The 18344-nt window shown below is 50.0% G+C and overlaps 1 pseudogene; it reads left to right on the top strand.

The window, feature by feature from the left end:
- The first annotated feature begins 1056 nt into the window (after nucleotides 1-1056).
- On the top strand, nucleotides 1057-8050 carry LOC127215307 (delta-like protein 1; annotated as a pseudogene).
- Nucleotides 8051-18344: the final 10294 nt, after the last annotated feature.

Raw genomic sequence — 18344 nt, 5'->3', positions numbered from 1 at the left:
GCTCCAGGAGCAGAGCGGTTCGTCGCAGCGAACATTTTGCAGAATGTAAATGAGCGGGTTCTGCGCTGGGGGAGGAGGCGAAGGGGCGAGGGCGGAGGCAGAGCGGACTAGGGGGCGGGGAGGTGGGGGCGGGGAGGAGGGTTGCACATTTTACAGCTCACTGACCATTTGGCGATCCATTGAGAGGAGGGTTTGGAAAAGTGGCTCCTTTGTGACAGCTCGCCAGATTGGGGGGCTGCTCATTTGCATCTCATTAGTTATGCGAGCGGCCGGCGGGATTTAAGGCGGCAGGCGCCTGCCTTGGCCAGATCCTCCGGCGTGCACCCGCGGTTACCCTGTCTGACCGACCGAGGCAGGTCACGGCAGAGCACCGGTGCGGCACGGAGCCTCCCACGCTTCGGCCTCCGGTCCTGGGTGTGTGTTCTCGCATGGCATTGGCTGAATTCTTGGGGAAGACGCGAGGGCTTTGCGGTGGCGCAAGAGATACCGGTCCAGAACACTCTGGGAGCGGCAGCGGCCGCCGAGTGACGCCCGGCCGGGAGGAAACCAGGGCGCGCGCCGCAGTTCTTGCCACCACCGCCGTCCGTTCCCACCGCGCCCCTCGGGGCCCCGGATTATCGCCTCACCGGTGGGATTTCCAGACCGCCGCCTCTAATAGGCCTCTGAAGGGGAAGCCACTGCAAGCTCCTCTTGGGAATTAAGCTGAACATCTGGACTCTCTTTCCTCTGTGTCTTCTCTCCTTTCTCCTCTTTCCCTCCACGAAGACGCTTAAGACAAAACCAGAACGCCGGCGACCCTCACCTACTCGTGAACTGGAAGCCAGAAGAGGAAACCGAAAGTTGCCCTCTCTCAGTGCCTCGCAGATCTGTCAGTCAGGGACATATCTGAAGCACCGCACCCTCTTTAAGCAACTGGCTCTGATTACCACACCTGGAGCGGAGGGACGCCTTCTCCCCCGTGCTCCTAGGGTCACATAGACTTTCCTGGCATTCCTGGGTCTTTGAAGAAAGGAGAAAAGAGGATACTCTAGGAGAGCAAGGGCGTCCAGCGGTACCATGGGCCGTCGGAGCGCTCTAGCCCTAGCCGTGGTCTCGGCCCTGCTGTGCCAGGTAGGGGGCCGGGCGGGGCTGCTGCGCGGTGGAGGGAGGGGACCCGGACGAGCTGATCAGCTGTCCATCCCCAAGTGACTCCGGCAGCTACGACCCCGAGAGCTGCCCGGCAGCGGGCGGCTTCCGGACGGGCGCTGCGGTGCGCTCGGCCTCTGCGTCCTAGCAAGGGCCCGCGCGCCCCGGGCCCCTCCGCCGCCAGTGCGTCCTCACGCCCCTTCCCTGCGCAGGTCTGAGCTCTGGCGTGTTTGAGCTGAAGCTGCAGGAGTTCGTCAACAAGAAGGGGCTGCTGGGGAACCGCAACTGCTGCCGCGGGGGCTCAGGCCCGCCGTGCGCCTGCAGGTTAGACCTTCTTCCGCGTGTGCCTCAAGCACTATCAGGCCAGCGTGTCCCCGGAGCCACCCTGCACCTACGGCAGCGCGGTCACGCCAGTGCTGGGTGTCGACTCCTTCAGCTTGCCTGATGGCGCAGGCATCGACCCTGCCTTCAGCAACCCCATCCGTTTCCCCCTTCGGCTTCACCTGGCCAGTGAGTGGGCACCTGCGCGCACCCCGGCTGGGCCTGGAGGGGGTAGGGTGGTGGGCGGGGTGGCTGGCAGCGGGAGGAAGGCACCGGCCACCGATAAGGGTTGGAGAATCCCACAAAGACTCGCCTGTGGTCTTGACTTCTTCCCGGGGAATTGACCTGCAGTCTCTGGAGGTCGAGGAGGGGATGTGGAGCACCAGAAGCCTTTCTCACACACCCCAGTGCTTCTCCCTTCTCCTCAAGATTGGGAGAGTTCTTGTTCCCTAGCCCCCAGGCCTGATTGGGTCACTAATACAGCAGGGACTGCTCTCCACCCCCGAGGTTCCAGACCCAGAAAACTAGTGACAGACACAGGCTGTCCTCTCCCCTTTCCACCACCCTAACTTGTTGGCTCCAGCACTCTCTCCCTTTTAAAACAAACACAATATTCTGTACTAGCACATTAAGAAAAAAAAAAAAACCACACACGGGGAAAACACTCTAAATTATTCTGTTTTCTTAAGAAAAGTGTTAGACGTTGCCCTCACTGGTGTCTCCCCCTTCCTCCTCCACACTTCTGGTTTGTCATGCATCTTCTCCCCTTTCCTCAGGGTACCTTCTCTGATCATTGAAGCCATGCACACAGATTCTCCCGATGACCTCGCAACAGGTAAGACTCCAACGCCGCAAAACCGTGCAAAGTCCTTGTCGATACACATTTTATTTTACCCACTCACCCAAATCCTCCGATGTCTCCGTTCTGCACCTGGGGTTCAGAGTCCAATCCATGTTGACAGCATCCCTGGCACTCCCTCAGTTCCTGGCCTCTTGAGTGTTACCAGAACCAACCTGAGCATCTTCTCTCTCAGAAAATCCAGAAAGGCTCATCAGCAGACTGACCACGCAGAGGCATCTGACGGTAGGAGAAGAGTGGTCTCAGGACCTTCACAGCAGCGGACGGTGAGACCTCCGGTACTCTTACCGTTTTGTGTGTGATGAACACTACTATGGAGAAGGTTGCTCTGTGTTCTGCCGACCCCCGAGACGATGCTTTTGGCCACTTCACCTGCGGGGGAGAGAGGAGAGAAGGTGTGCGACCCCTGGCTGGAAAGGCCAATACTGCACTCAACGTGAGTTCTCAGGAGGATGATGATTCCTAAGGGTCCATGGATGGGGAAAGACACAGGACTTAGCAACAGGAGATGGCAGAGATGGCTCAGTGGGGAATCTGAGGCCAAAAGAGCAGAAGTGTCTCGCTAAGGTCTTGTGGACAGTGGCAGAATTAGGCTCAACTCAGGCATTTTAACAAGGGAGACCTTGTATCCACTGTAGGAAGCTGCTTTTCTTCACAGGGAGGGAGTTCAGAGACAAGGCCAGGGGTCAGGAAGTAAGTCTGTGCTCTCCCTAGGGCCTTTGTATTAGAAAGGGAAGGGAGGAAGGAAGGGAGGGACAGAGAGGGGATGTGGAGGGCTCATTTTCCAACAGTGCTCCTTGCTGTGACAATGTGTCTTTTTGGGAAACCCTCCCTTTCCTCCACAGAGTTAGGTGCCTGACCTGCCCACAGAGTCATCCATTTCCAAAGATCCCCTGTGTTATACCCCACGTCCTGTCCCGTAGGGAAGAGCTGGCAGGTGTGTTGGAGGCAGTCTGCAGGGACTTGGGGGTGAAAGGCACATGATATGTGGTCTAAATGCTCATAGCATGGTCTGTAAAGAAATGCAGTAACTGATGTCCTGTAATGCTCTTTGGCAAGCCAGGGGATCAGGGGCCATAGGGAAGCCTCCTGCTCTACCTCTGGTCGGAAGAACCTCAGTGGACCTCCCTCCAGCTCTCTGAGGCCTCAGCTGTCCAACCTGTAGGAATGTCATTTTCTTCCAGTTAGGGCTTGGTGAATTTTTGTTCTCCTGCCCTGGAGCAGTTGAACATTGGACTCTGTGAGGCCCAGAACCTCTGTCAGTGCCCGGGAGAGGATATGGAGTAGCTTTCTAGATTTAGTTTTTGCTCGAGGATGAAGGGGGTCCTCACTCCAGTGAGAGGAGGCCTGAATGCCATTGTTGCCTAGTTTCCCCATATCCTTAAGGGCTCCGCCTTGGCCAGAGCTGGCTGTTTTCTTAAGAACTGGAGTTGCTGATCATTAATGAGTTTCATAACTGGGGAAGTGAGCCAGCTGAAAGCTGCCTGCTGTCTGGGGCCACCCCCATCTCTTCAGGCTCTCCCACTGTAGCTTTCCCCACTCTAGGGGGCCAATGGTTCTGGGGTAGCCAGAGATCTAAACTTTTCTTCTTACTCAAACACTGGGGTCTGTCCCCGCCCCTGGTTACACGTGCCATAGATTAGATCTCTCTGAGGATAGGCGGTGGGGGGGGGGGGCACTGCCTGTTCCCATTGGTAGAAGGGTATGTGCACACACGCGCTTGTGCGGGTGCATACGCACATGCTCAGGCTGGGGGTTGGGTGGGGGCAGCATTGTTGTGCTGGGGCAGCTGCGGGGTGAGGAAGACACAATGGAGCAGCTGCCCTGCCCTGCACGCTGCACACCAGCTGTCCACTCTTATCTGCACACACACTTTCTGGGATATTAAGAGGGGTGGAGGGCTTTGTCATAGAATTGGGAAGTGGGGGAGGGAGGAGGGAGAAGACTTCTGACCCTCTTTTAGAAGAAAAAGGGACAGGGGTAGGAGTGGGGGCTTCTGAGAGCCCTTTTGTCCTGGAAACACTATGTTAAGAAGAATGCTCATCCCAGGCTTGAATGAAGTCCAAAGCCACCAGCCAGGGTGGGCCAGGCATTGCAGCCTGGGATCCACTCAGCCTGGACCTACAGAGTGGGTACTGCTAATTTTGCCCCAGACCCACCTGGTGATACAGGGAAATCCCTGGGATGGGGCTCCAACCCATGTTTTTATTTGCTTGCAGCAATCTGTCTGCCAGGGTGTGATGACCAACATGGATTTTGTGACAAGCCAGGGGAATGCAAGTAAGTTTGCAAAGTTGTTTTTTTGGGTCTTTGTCTTTTTCTTCTTCTCTTTTCTGTGTGGTTTTCTATGTAGCCCAGAAGTTTTCCTATTTAGCGTAGGCTGGCCTCGAACTCATGATCCTTCGCATAAGGCTTCCCATGCCACCATGCCTGGCTCACCCCTTCTCCTTGCTCCCTCCCACTACATATAGTAACTAACCACCCCCAGGGAGTCAGTTGAATGGGAGATGTTACTCTAACAAAGGTCTGAAAATGTACAAGTTGCCATTAACGTAAACTCACACTTAGTGAGGCCTTAGTAAAAGGTTTGCATGGAAAATGAGATCTCATATCCATCGTTGTACATGTTAAGGATAGTCAGGGTAGATCCTGTGCCCTTCATCAAAGACTCTGAGAGGGGATGGGCTCAGGGGTTTTCAGCTAGTCTTAGTGCTGCCTAGTTTGAGGACTGGTAGCTTATTGTTGCTTAAGGATAATTTTTTTCCCCATTATCAATCTAGAAGGCAATGTGATTGTGGTTTGCTTTTTTCCCAAGGTGCCGAGCTGGCTGGCAGGGCCGCTACTGTGATGAGTGCATCCGATACCCAGGCTGTCTCCATGGCACCTGCTAGCAGCCCTGGCAGTGTAACTGCCAGGAAGGCCGGGGAGGCCTTTCTGCAACCAGGGTAAGCCCCTCCCTCTATGATTGCCAGGTCCTCTCAAAGCAGCCTGATGCCCATTGGAAAAGTAGATCCTTCCTGTATTTGATCTTGGGCTTCCTGCCCCCCTTTCCCTGTCTCCATCCCGGCAGACCTGAACTACTGCACCCACCACAAGCCATGCAGGAACGGGAGCCACTTGCACCAACACGGGCCAGGGGAGTTACACCTGCTCCTGTCCACCTGGGTATACAGGTGCTAACTGTGAGCTGGAAGTAGATGAGTGTGCACCAAGCCCCTGCAGGAATGGAGGGAGCTGCACGGTGAGTCGGGTGCACCGTGGTGCACTTCCTGAAGACAGGATCCTTGCTTTTAGTAAGGTGTACGGGTTCTTGCAACAGCTTAAGGAAGCCTCTCGTGGCCCTCCCTGTACAGGACCTTGAGGACAGCTACTCTTGCACCTGCCCTCCTGGCTTCTATGGCAAGGTCTGTGAGCTGAGCGCCATGACTTGTGCAGATGGTCCCTGCTTCAACGGGGGACGGTGCTCAGATAACCTTGACGGAGGCTACACCTGCCATTGCCCTTCAGGCTTCTCCGGCTTCAACTGTGAGAAGAAGATGGATCTCTGCAGCTCTTCCCCCTGTTCTAATGGTGAGGGTCGATGGGGACATCTGGGCACTGGCTCCAAAAGCGTGGTGCATTCTTACTAGAGAAACACCTTGTTTTGTGAGTCATCTTGGGTTTGTGGATCCCTGGGTTGGATTCCCATGCGGGTTCAGGAAGAATGAAGACAAGGGGGAGGATTAGTCCCAAGGAATGCCCTGGTCAGCAGGCCATGACCTTGCTCGGGGTCAGTGCTTAGGTGCTTGTCACCATCCATGGCTCTGCAGGCTCTGCTTAGATAGAGGAGTTTGGGTAACAAGTATGAGGAAGCATGCTTTTTTGTGCCGCGAGCCTCTTGCTAGTGGGAGAGAGGTCGGGGTACCTAAAATAGACTTAGGAGAGAAGCTGGCCCAATAGTTGTTTTCCTTCCCGCCTTCCCTTCCTCCTTCTTCCTCCCTTCTGCCTCCCCACCCCACTTCCCCCACTTTCTTCATTCTTGCCTACCTTCCCCAACTTTCTGTTCCAGCCCTTTCCCCCACTAACAGTGTGCTGTCTGCAAATGTGACATTCCCTTTAATCATTTCTCCACCTGTAGCCCGGATCTGATCTGGTAGTGTGCTACTCCTTGTCTGGTGGTTGTGAGAAGACTGTAGTGAGCAGGCAAAATGCTTTACACTGATCTCTAGAGGCTGGATGTGGTGGCAGGGGCCTGTAGTCCCAGTTACTCCAATGTTTGTGACAAGATGATCAAGTACAAGGCCATCCTGGCAAATCTAGCAAAACCTTGCTTGGGACAGAAATGTGGGGATCAACAGGTACTGGTGATGTAGAGAGTTTGTCTAATACAGGCCAAAAACAACAAGACCAAACAAACAGAAACCTCTTATTATTTCTAATGTGTAGGTCTTGAGCTGGCGTTCCCCACAGCCTTGCATTTGAGGTCTTAGGCTATGCAGTACATAGCTGAACTATCATTGTATCTGTGGTGTGTGTAAGCTACGGACTTACAGGTGCTACATCAACATGTCTGTGCTCTCATATGTGACTGCCTGCCCTGTGTTCTAGGTGCCAAGTGTGTGGACCTCGGCAATACCTACCTATGCCGATGCCAGGCTGGCTTCTCTGGGAGATACTGTGAGGAGAATGTGGATGACTGTGCCTCCTCCCGTGTGCAAACGGGGGCACCTGCCGGGATAGTGTGAATGATTTCTCCTGTACCTGCCCACCTGGTTACACAGGCAGGAATTGCAGTTCCCCTGTCAGCAGATGTGAGCATGCTCCCTGCCACAATGGGGCCACGTGCCACCAGAGCGGCCAACGCTACATGTGTGAGTGCGCCCAGGGTTATGGAGGCCCCAACTGCCAGTTCCCTGCTCCCTGAGCCACCACAGGGCCCCGTGGTGGTGGGACCTTAGTGAGAGGCATATGGAGAGCCAGGGCGGGCCTTTCCCCTGGGTGGCAGTGTACGCTGGGGTGGTACTCGTCCTCATGCTACTGCTGGGCTGTGCTGCTGTGGTCGTCTGCGTCCGGCTGAAGCTCCAGAAACACCAGCCCCCACCTGATCCTTGTGGGGGAGAGACAGAGACCATGAACAACCTGGCCAATTGCCAGCGCGAGAAAGATGTTTCCCGCCAGCATCATTGGGGCTACACAGATCAAGAACACCAACAAGAAGGCGGACTTTCACGGGGACCATGGTGCCGACGAGCGCCGCTTTAAGGCCCGATACCCTGCTGTGGACTATAACCTCGTTCGAGACCTCAAGGGAGATGAAGCCACCATCAGGGATGCACACAGCAAACGTGACACCAAGTGCCAGTCACAGAGCTCTGCAGGAGAAGAGAAGGGAACTTCGACACTCAGGGGGTGTGTGCTGTGAGCTGGGCAAGGAGGGCAGGAAGGTCGTTTCATGTTCTAGGTATGTCCTGTTCCACCACGTTCCCGTGTGCTTACTGTGGCCCTTTCTGTGTTTCCTTTCAGTGGAGAGGTCCCTGACAGAAAAAGGCCCGAGTCTGTCTACTCTGCTTCAAAGGACACCAAGTACCAGTCAGTATATGTCCTATCTGCACAGAAGGATGAGTGCATCATAGCAACTGAGGTCAGTGCCCCACATCCTCGTCGCAGGCCATGGGTAATATGGAGAAGGCCCGTCTGTCTGGCGTTAACTTCCTGTCCTGTCTCCCGGGCCTTTCTAGGTGTAAGATGGAAGCGATGTGGCAAAAATTCCCATTTCTCTTAAATAAAATTCCAAGGATATAGCCCCAACGGATGCTGCTGAAGGAGGAAGGGGAAGATGACTCCAGGGACTGCTGCTACTGCTGAGAAACAGCTCAGGCGGAGCTGGTCCTCTCGGAGTTAGCAGAGGTGCCGGACACTGCCAGCCCGGCTTTGGCTGCCCTGCACTGCCTGCTGGATGTTCCCATTGCACTATGGACAGTTGCTTTGAAGATTATATATTTAAGTGGATGAGTGACTTGATACAAATAGGAAGAGCGCACTGCCGACATGTCTATCTTGGATTACTATGAGCCAGTCTTTCCTTGAACTAGAAACACAACTGCCTTTATTGTCCTTTTTTTGATACTGAAATGTGTTTTTTTTTTTTTTTTTTTTCTAGATGGGGGGAAAAAAGCGTGTGTTATTTTTTTGGATTTGTAAAAATATTTTTCATGATATCTGTAAAGCTTGAGTATTTTGTGATGTTCATTTTTTTTATAATTTAAATTTTGGTAAATATGTACAAAGGCACTTCGGGTCTATGTGACTATATTTTTTTGTATATAAATGTATTTATGGAATATTGTGCAAATGTTATTTGAGTTTTTTTTTTTACTGTTTTGTTAACGAAGAAATTCATCTTAAAAATATTTTTCCAAAATAAATATAATGAACTACAGCCGCAGGCGTAGTTTCTGGTCATTGCCCCCTCACACATCGATTTCACGAGATCATGAGAAGAGGGACGGTGTTCATGTCTTACGAAGGCCTTGCCTCGTTTGGGTGGAGGAAGGAAGGCCTTCCTTCTGCTTTCTCTGGAAGTCCTGATTGGCCATCGTAAGTTGTCTCCATCAGGGTGGCACTGAGATGTTGTGGAGAGCTGGTAAGCTTCCCCCGAACTTTAGATTTTTTTTTTTCAAGACTTGGAAGAAAGCTTCGCTAGGGTCGAGTGTCAGTCACTTCGATATCACTGTGGCAAAGGTGTTCTGTCTTAGAACACTTCTTAGTGAGTTTATTTCTACTTCATTCAAAAAGCTGGCTGCTTGCTAATGCAAGCAGCCTCGGTGGGAAAGAAGTGAGCAGTGGATGTGTCTCTTCATTAGTCACCTGTTGTACCCCAGGCCCTCATGGTTTTCCACTTGTGAGGCTGGATTTACTATCCCTCCCCCTTACAGGATAGGAAAATGGAGCTTGTAGGTGAAGCCACTGGCTCTGGAATCCCCAAGTGGCCGTATCCACCACGTTAAGATCCAGGCAAACATGATCTGGGAATTTAAGACCTGTTTGTATTCCTTCCAAGGAATCAGTATAGACTCAGTTCTCAGACGGTAAGTCCACACTGAGGAGGAGGGGGCTTATTCTTGGGTACAAAGCAGATTAGTAGTGGGGAGAAAGCCTTTCTGGTATGGCTATCTGAAGAAAAAAAAAAAAGCAGATAGAGCTATCCACACATCAGTCTTTGTATCAAGGCCCAGTGGGACCGGACACTGCTAAGAAGGTGCCATGCACAGACTCTTCTGCTTGAGCATCACCAGGCACAGTTCTTACTGAGGACTCCCTTGGCTGTTAATTTAGAATAATGTCCATTGGGAAGGACATTATTCTTCCTCAACCTCTCTCTTGCTTACTTAGAAGAGGCTCTTTGCACCTGGGGAGCTGGGGAGGAGGGAGTAATTTGAACCACGACAGCTCTACTTTTCTTTCTATAAGTGGTTGGGGGATGAATGGGGACTGGCGTGTTCATCATGCCAGTTTAAGGGAGTATGTAACATGCTAGGATTCGTGTGAAGTCCAGTCTACAAAAGCGTTTAAACATAACACCACTTTCATCTTCCCAGCCTTGTAAAAACCAAAGGATAAATCGTCTTTCATCTAGGGAAAGCAAGTGACCTGCTTAAGAAGAAAGTAGGTGGCTTAAAACTCCTGGCTGTGAATCCAACACCCATAGTAGAAGCTAAAATGTCTTGCATGCAGGTGGTTTTTTGGAGTCCGAGTTGATGCCTCTTGCAGTGGGAAATTCAAGTACATCAGTTAAAAAACAGCCATATAAAAGCTGCCAAACAGCGCCCAGCCATGTTTAGCCTCTGGCCATGCCTGCCAAGGCCTGCACAGTGTTTCTCTCCAAGTATGCCATAAGGAACGAGGAAGGAAGGAACAATGAATGCTCTTAAGATGATGGTGTAAAAATAGTAGATCCTTTTTTAATGGGAATAATACTTGAGCTGGATGTCAGTATCTTTCAAGTTCTGAGGAGTATTGGAGGATGGCTGGCTGCCAACATGAGTAGGAAAGACCTGTGCCAACACAGATCTAGTGGTCAGAACAGGAGGCTCCAACTCCCTCTCCCCACTTCCTCCTGTCAAATCCCATAGCCGGTATCTCTGGATTTCGGTAGGAGGGGAGAGATATATGCTTGCGTCTTAGTTAGGGTTTCTGTTGCTGCAAAGAGACACCATGACCACAGCAACACTTATAAAGGAAAACACTAAATTGGGGGGTGGCTCACTTACAGTTTAGAGGTTCAGTCCATTATCATTATGGTGGGACATGGCGATGTGCAGGCAGGCACAGTGCTGGAGAAGGAGCTGCTCCATGGTGACTCAAAGTCAACAGGAAGTGGTCTGTCTCACCTGGAGTAGCTTGAGCATAGAAGACTCCCACAGTGGCACACTTACTTCAACAAGATCATGCCTACTCTAACAAGACAGACTTCTTAATAGTACTATTCCCTTGGAGGCCATTTGCTTTTAAACTGCTGCATCTTATTTATAGGTTTTTCCTACTTTCTTGTTTTTTTTTTGGTTTGGACTTAACCTTGTGCTTCCATAAACGTGTGGATACTGGTGAGAAAATCATTACTAGAATCACGGCCTATGAGAACTTTCCATTTCTTCCTTCTCCATGTGGATCGGCTACTTTACAGTGAAGGTGTGTGCTTGCATATCTCACTCATTCGCAATTTGCATGGACGCCGGGGTGGATTGTCACCCAGCGGAGACCGTTGTGGTCATCTATCTTGATATAACAGAGGAGGAAAAGGTGGCTGTCTTCTTGGTAGGGCTGTTTCACAAGAGCTTGTGTTCTGAGCACTTTCTTCCTTCCAGATTCACTGCGTGCTTCCTACCAGTTCACCTTTTCCCCCCAGCCTCCCTGGTACCTGGTGGAGGGAAAGCAGCAGCTCCTTTGCTAATTTTGTGTGTTTCTGCAATTCAGAATAATGGCAACCACCGAGATATAATGAGTCGACTTTGCCAATGCTTCTGCAAGGGTTCAGTGCATGGACTTATTCATCCGATGGGCAGAACTCCACAGGTACACTTCCTGCTGTGAACTGATGAATGTAAATTCGACACTGGTCAATGATGCCAGTGACAAAATAATTTTTCCTCAAACTTGCACTGAACTTGTATTGGAAACAGTTCTAATCTCACCATCAAGCAGAGGATCGCAGTTGACTAAGATCATCCTCCAGGACAACAGGGTCTATATCCAGCATCCTGGGAACGATGTAGGTCAGTGAAGCTACTGGGACAACAAAGAAGTTGATAGAGAACAAATTAAAAGGGGATGATGATATGTATCAACTGACTGCAATGTCTAGATCTGGTTCCTGTTTCAGACAGTTTAAAAATTTATGAACAGACCGGAGAAACTTCAATGCTACCTGGCTACTTCAATGGTTGAAAAAGTGTACTTGCTAAGTATTTAGGGGTGATATATTCTTACTTTGAATTCAGTGAATACAAGAGTCCTTACCATTTAGAGAGGAAAACTCTGAAGCATTTATGAACGATATAGTAAGAGTTTATTTATCTCAACCCCCGCAGATGGGATGTGCTGGCAAGTGGGAGATGGACAAATCAGGGGCTGCACGAAAGTGGTTGAAGCTAGACTAAGCAGAAGTTTTGAGACGAATTTTTTTGATGGGCTGCGTGTTCTAACAGGTGGCATCATAAGTGTGAAGAGCTTAACCGAGGTTTCCCCATCTCAGCGTGTGCATCTTTCAAGAAAGGAAATCTTACAAAGCTCAAGGTGTTGATGGAGGGAGGGAGCGGTTTGTCCAAGGCTTTTGGTACCAGAATCTTGTGTCTAAACTCCACTCCGTGTGGGAGCTACACATAATCTGTAGCCTATGACTAGATGGAGGTGCAGTCGTGATCCTGTGTGTGCGATTGCTGAAGGTCCTACTCCTCGCGCTGCCGCCATGTTGTTTAAGTCACTAACCTTGTGCGAAGATGAATGATAGTTTCCGACTGTTTCCAGCATGCATAGGGTTACAAATTCTTAACTTGGCCTTTTGGGCCTTGGTATAATCTGGCTCCTGACTGTCCCTGGCATTTTAGCTCATTTTAGTTCTTCTCCCTTTGACCTTTTAGCCCTTGGCTCCTAGCCAAATAGGCCTGGGGAAGCTCCCTAAACCTGGAACTTTGCAAGTAATTCTCCAGCTGCTTGTATGCTGTGTTCTGCTGTCATTCTGATCAACTCCCTTAAAAAATGCCCCACAGGCAGGAAGCCTCGCCTGGACGTTTGAGCACGATCAGTGTCCCAAGAATCTGTGAACATAACATGGACCCAAACATAGAAATTACCTGAGTGTGTGACTGTACTACTTTGTGTATATTCCTAGAGTTGGTTGTAGAGATGCGGCCCCAGAACACAGTGAGTGCATGCTTACCTGGTACCAGGGGAGCCAAGTTAGCTATTTCTCAGTCTATGACCTTTATGAAGAAAACATCAGGGAGGTTAGCTTTAATAAATAGTCTAGAAACATGCAGGAAGAGGGTGGTGCTATTTTGACTAACATGGCTCACACACAGGAGGTATGCTGTGAGATAGTGTTGGTAGTAGCATTTCCACGGCCATGGTACATGCCTGCTGTCCTTTCATATTTTATATATACCCCAAAGCAAGGTGCCAAGACATTCAGCCACTCACTGTAGGCTACATAACTTCAAACATGAGGAAACCCATGAGCCACACTGCCCAGACCACTGGGGCCCTTGTCGATGCAGACAGTTCCTACTTGTGACTGACTCTTGGCTGGGTAGTGGAAGGGAAAGATAAAAGGAACTCCTTTCCCATCCCTGACTAACATCCATTCCACAGAGTTCTAAAGAATTACAACCCAAAGAACGGGCGTAGAGGCTCACGCCTTTAATCTCAGTACTTGAGAGGCAGAGATAGGAGGGTCTTTATGAGTTTGAGGCTAGCCATGGCTATACAGAGAAACAAACAAGCAGACAATCCACAGATTGTGAGCCAAGTTGAAGATTGGGTGGAGAGGGCTGTGACACGGGATGACAAAAACTGGTCATTAAGCCCTTAGGGGGAATCAATACTGTAGACAGAACAATAACCCCCTAAAAGATGCCATCATAGTCCTAATCCTGGAACCCCATATAGTAATGGCTTATTGCAGGTGTAACGTCTTAAAATAATTTCTCTGTGTGAGCGTTTTGCACGCATGTATGTAAGTTCATCATGCGCACACTGTTCCTGCTGCCCTCAGAAGTTAGAAGAGGCATTCGATGCCCTTAGCTGATGCTATGGATGACTATGAACTACCATGTCGGGGCTGGAAACTGAGCCAGGGTGCTCTGCAGGAGCAACAAGTGCTCTTAACCACAGAGCCATCTCTCTAGCCCTGCAGACACGATCACATCAGGGATGTCCTCTAAATACTGGAGCCCTGATGTAGTCATAAGAGGTCTTAAGAGGAGACACAGCAGCCTTGAGGGGAAGGAGGCAGTGACTCAGGGTGGCTGAAGGGTCTGAAGTTGCAGGAAGCCATGAACCACTGAGATGGTTCCTAGGAGTTGAGACAGAGCAGAGATAGGTTTCTTTTGACGTCTTTAAGAGAAAAGATCCCTAAGGACTCCTGGACTTTAGTCCAGTAAATCCCCCTGTTCAACTCATGACCTTGGGACTCTAGTGATAACTGTGCTACTACAATCATTGCAATCATTACTGTGATGTGCTATTATGGCAGCCAGGAAACTAACACACAGGGCAGCTCCTTGGGAGGGGATTATAGGTGGGCAGATGGGGAGTTTCCAGGGCAGGTTCTGTGCTCAGCATCTTGCGCAGCCTGCTAAGATATTGGAATTTTATTTCTTATGACTTGAAGGCTGCTGGTGCTCCAGACACTCACTGACTGTAGAGACCAGTTTACCGACCCTGTTTCTTCTCTAGGACACCCAAGCCCTTGTAGAGTGGCCACAGAAAGGGGAAGGGAGGGTACAAGAAAGGTTGGGGTTGATGCCAGCAGGAACTGGTTCTGCTGTAAACTCGACTCCCAGCCCCTCTTCTGGACCACCAGTTAGATACAGTCAACCGAGTGTCTAGAGCCCAGGGTACTTCTCCAAGAAAAATGCACAGTTCTTTCCAAAATGACATTAGAACTTCAACAGTGGGAATAAATAACAGGTGCCAGGAGCAGCTGCTGACGATTAGTAGCTCTTTCAAATATATTTTGTGTGGGGGAAACCAAGGGTCCTCAGAGCTGCTTTGGTCTGGAATGTTCAGGGCTATTTCCTGTCTTTTCCTATCACAGCAGCTTTGGTATTCCTGAGCTGAGTCAGGAGGTAGGGCACCGGGAAGCCACAGGTCAGAGGGGAAAACCTCAATTACTAACCCCTTGCAGTTGCTTTGAAACAGCATTTGGTTCTTTACTGTTATCTTTTTGAGATGAGCTGTTGGCTCCATTGCAAGCGTAGGCCACTACAGGCTCTCAGAGAGAGTGTAAACTGTGCAAATGTCTCAAGGGCACAAGGAGAGAAGAGGGGGAGAGGTCTAGGCTAGAGCTGGTGTGGTGTCTGGCAGACACCTTCTGTACGGCTGTCACCAGGCACATCTGTGAGCAAGCCGGGACACACAGAACATCCCAGGCTGTAATTGCCTTTGCTCACTAACTCCACAAATATTTATTGAGTTAGCTGGCATTGGGCCTGCCCTTGCTCATGGCAGAACATTTATGGCCCACAGGACAGATGTGCAATGTGTCTACTGTACATGGGAGATAAAATAAGGCCCTGTGCCTGCAAGCTGGAGCCTGGCCTCACAGCCCTTAGAGTCCTCAAGCAAATCAACAGTTTCTACTCTTGATCTTCAGTCAATAATGCTGCCTTTCTGTTTGGATGATACAGATGCCCCAAGTTGCTGATGTAGCAAAAGACAGGGAGCTGTGAGGAAACAGCTTTGCTCTGAAGCCACATTCAACCCTTGGGAGGGAGTTAGCGAGGAATTGACAAAGTTTGTTGCCTTCAAGAACCCAGACCCTGCTAAGACTGATGTAAGAAGTCACATTGCCCAAGCCATTCTACCTAGCTGGGGCTCAGAGCCAGGCCCTTCCATGGGCCTACTACAAGTTATACCAGGAGCCCATAACAAATCAACTACTCAGCTTTAGGTGGCATCTCTTTGTTTCTGGATGGGTAAGGTAGGGGTCTGGTTTATTGCTTTTGCTGCTGTTATAACCCCAAAGTAAAATGGGAAGCTATCTAGTTAAATCTAAGCAACCACCTCTGAAGCTACTCTGGAAGGCTGGCTCTATTTTAAATGATTAAAAGGATCAGCAGGTGAGGCCTTGTTGGGGGAAGTGTGTCACTAGGGATGAGCTTTGAGGAGTCAAAAGCCAATGCCAAGCCTGGTCTGGAGACAAATAAAAAGTATATGCTCATAGTGAATAATTTAAGCTGGCATTCTTGCCGGCTGTTGAGGGGACATATGCAATTCAAAAAACAAAACAAAAAATTAAACAAACAAACAAACAACCCCCCCCCCCGAAAAACAGAAAGCAAACCAGTGACATCTGGTTGGCTTTGACTTTTTTTTTTTGGTAGAAGTGTTTCTCCTGGTAGGAGGGCTGTTTTCTAAGAAGCCACATTGAGTCTCTGGCCTCTTCATCTTAGTCCTCCAATCTTTGACCTCTTTGAAAAGCAACAAAGGAAAGTTAATGCAACTATGGACCAAATCACAGCCATAGCATGTGGGTGGAGGTCAGCGTAGGTTAGATGGGTGAGCAGCCTGCTGTATCCCGACTTCTACTTTTCTCGGGCAGCAGGAAAGGGACCTAGGAGTTAGAGCTCTTTGTCTGCATCTGTCTCTCAGCCCCCCACTCCCTGCTTCCCTCGCGGCCTATATTCTAGAGTATTTTTAAATACTGTCAGTTAAACGAGCACTGGTTATTTTCTCTGAAATTGTTCACTCTTTGTTTTCTAGTTTCTCCCCCAAATGCTAATAGCATGGACCAGCAGGAGAAGTTTCATTGTTTCCAGACTGATTCGGCTCTTTGTGGGGAGGCCTTTTCTGAGGACGGTGGCCTGTGGGACTTCCTTCATGCCTGCCTCGTGGACATACATCACCCATTTGTGTGATTGTACCATCTGCTTATGAATGGTCCCATGCTCAGAGGACAAACACCCACAATGCAGGTCAGAGGGACCTTGGAGGGGACCCATTGGTGTTTATCCCATCAAATGTCCTGGCTTTGCTGCATCCTGGGTTTTGGGGTCTGGAGTGTTCCTCCCACATCTTACTTTGGTAGACTGTTCCTTGCTCCCTTGGCCACGGTAACAGACTCTGATCTTGTCAAGCGAAGCACCTACATTCTAGGAAAGACAGCTTTGAGTGGCAGGCTCTTGTGTACAGACCCTTTCTCCAGTGGGGTAGGTGTGTGCTTGTATTACACCATGGAAAAGGATCTACATTCTGTCCGTGCAATCCTTCACCTGGGTGCCTGGGTGGATCAGGAATTGATCCAAGGGGGCTTAGGTGCAAACCTGACTCGACCCTCAAAAGCAGTCTGCTAGCATGGTGGACCCCAGGAGATCTGGGAAGAATGTGTAAGTGTGCTATGCCTAAGTAGGTATGTTGTGTTCAAGGTGTGTGTGTGTACATGTTGCCATGGTGTGGGGTGCCTGAGTGTGTTACCCCCAGTGTACAGCTGGCAGTGTATTACTACTAGTGTGGTGCCTGGAGGTGTGCTGACCCTGAATGTGATATCTCTGAGTGTTCTGCCCCCAGCGTGAAACCACAAAAGTGCTGCCCCAAAGTGTAGTGAGATAGTCCTTCTGTGGCACTGACCACGCCCATTGGGGGGTGGAGCCATGGGCGGAAGTGACCTGTGGAAGGGAGGTCGGAGGGGGCCAGGAAGGCGCTCTCTTTCTGGCATGACTCGGACAGGAGAGGATCGGGTTGAATTTCCTGGTGTTCATCTGTCTAGGTTGTAAGTTATTTCTCCCTGAATAAACATCTATTCGGCCTATTTGTTTATCCTGATCCTTATTTACCGCGATACCAAAGTGCGCCCGTTCTTAGTGTGTATTCCTGAGTGTGCTATCCCTGAGTGTGTTGCTCACAGTGTTCTGGTCCTAAGTGTGCTGCATGCAATGAGCTTCCCTCCGTGTACAACCTCTGCACGAGATAGCCTGTGTGCTGTTCCTAAGTGCGTTGTAGGATTTATGATTTTTTTCCGTTTCCACTGCCCAGTAGCATGGTGATGATTTTCCTGTGAACTTATTACATAATGAACACTCTCTTTTCAATGTTGGTGTAACTCTTAGCAGAGTGTGTCAGGAAACTTAAGGATTTAAAAAAAAATTATTTTCCTCCTAAACCTTGTTTATTTTTTACTTTGACACATGTTACTGTTTTGGGGACCAAAGGTACATTTAGCTGCCGATGTGGGCAGCCGTCCGACTCAGCAATCTCTCAGAAATTATTTCAGCCAAGCAGTCTCTTCTCTGTACTAGAAGTGGGAAATCAGCTCAGAACCAGCATCAGCTTCGATTTCTCTGCTCCTGGTCTTGTTCCTGCACAGAACCGTCAATGTCCTGAGCACTGGCTCAGCTTCGTGGGGAGGTTGCTGCTCAGTGAGTATGAATGAAATTCCCAAATAACCTGTATCCACTCCATGGAGAAGACTAGGATGATGCCAGTTACAGCCAAGTGCTGGCCACTAGCTGGTGACCAGCTCAGTCTCTTAGACAACATCCTTGTCCTTCAGGGGAGTTCTAAAAAGCTGGTGTTGCAGGCGCTGGAAACTCACAGAGGTGAGAATATTTTTCTGGTGACAAAGCTGGTTAGGAATGGTGTCCAGGACCTCTCTGATTGTCCCATATTGCTCACTGTCTCCTGGCTCAAGAAGAGACATGGAGCTGTCTCCCCCCACTCCCATCTCTCTGAGATTTCACCATTGTTCACATGAATCTCTCACTCAAGCTTGGACGCTGTCTGGGGACTCACGTTCTGTGCTTTTTATGTGACTAGAAGATTTTTCAGCAACAAACATGCCAGAGAA

The sequence above is a fragment of the Phodopus roborovskii genome, unplaced genomic scaffold, assembly GCF_943737965.1.
Source record: "Phodopus roborovskii unplaced genomic scaffold, PHOROB, whole genome shotgun sequence".
In the NCBI taxonomy this organism is placed as follows: domain Eukaryota; kingdom Metazoa; phylum Chordata; class Mammalia; order Rodentia; family Cricetidae; genus Phodopus; species Phodopus roborovskii.
The sequence above is the reverse complement of the archived record's forward strand: the minus strand, read 5'-3'. Positions and strand labels throughout refer to the sequence as shown.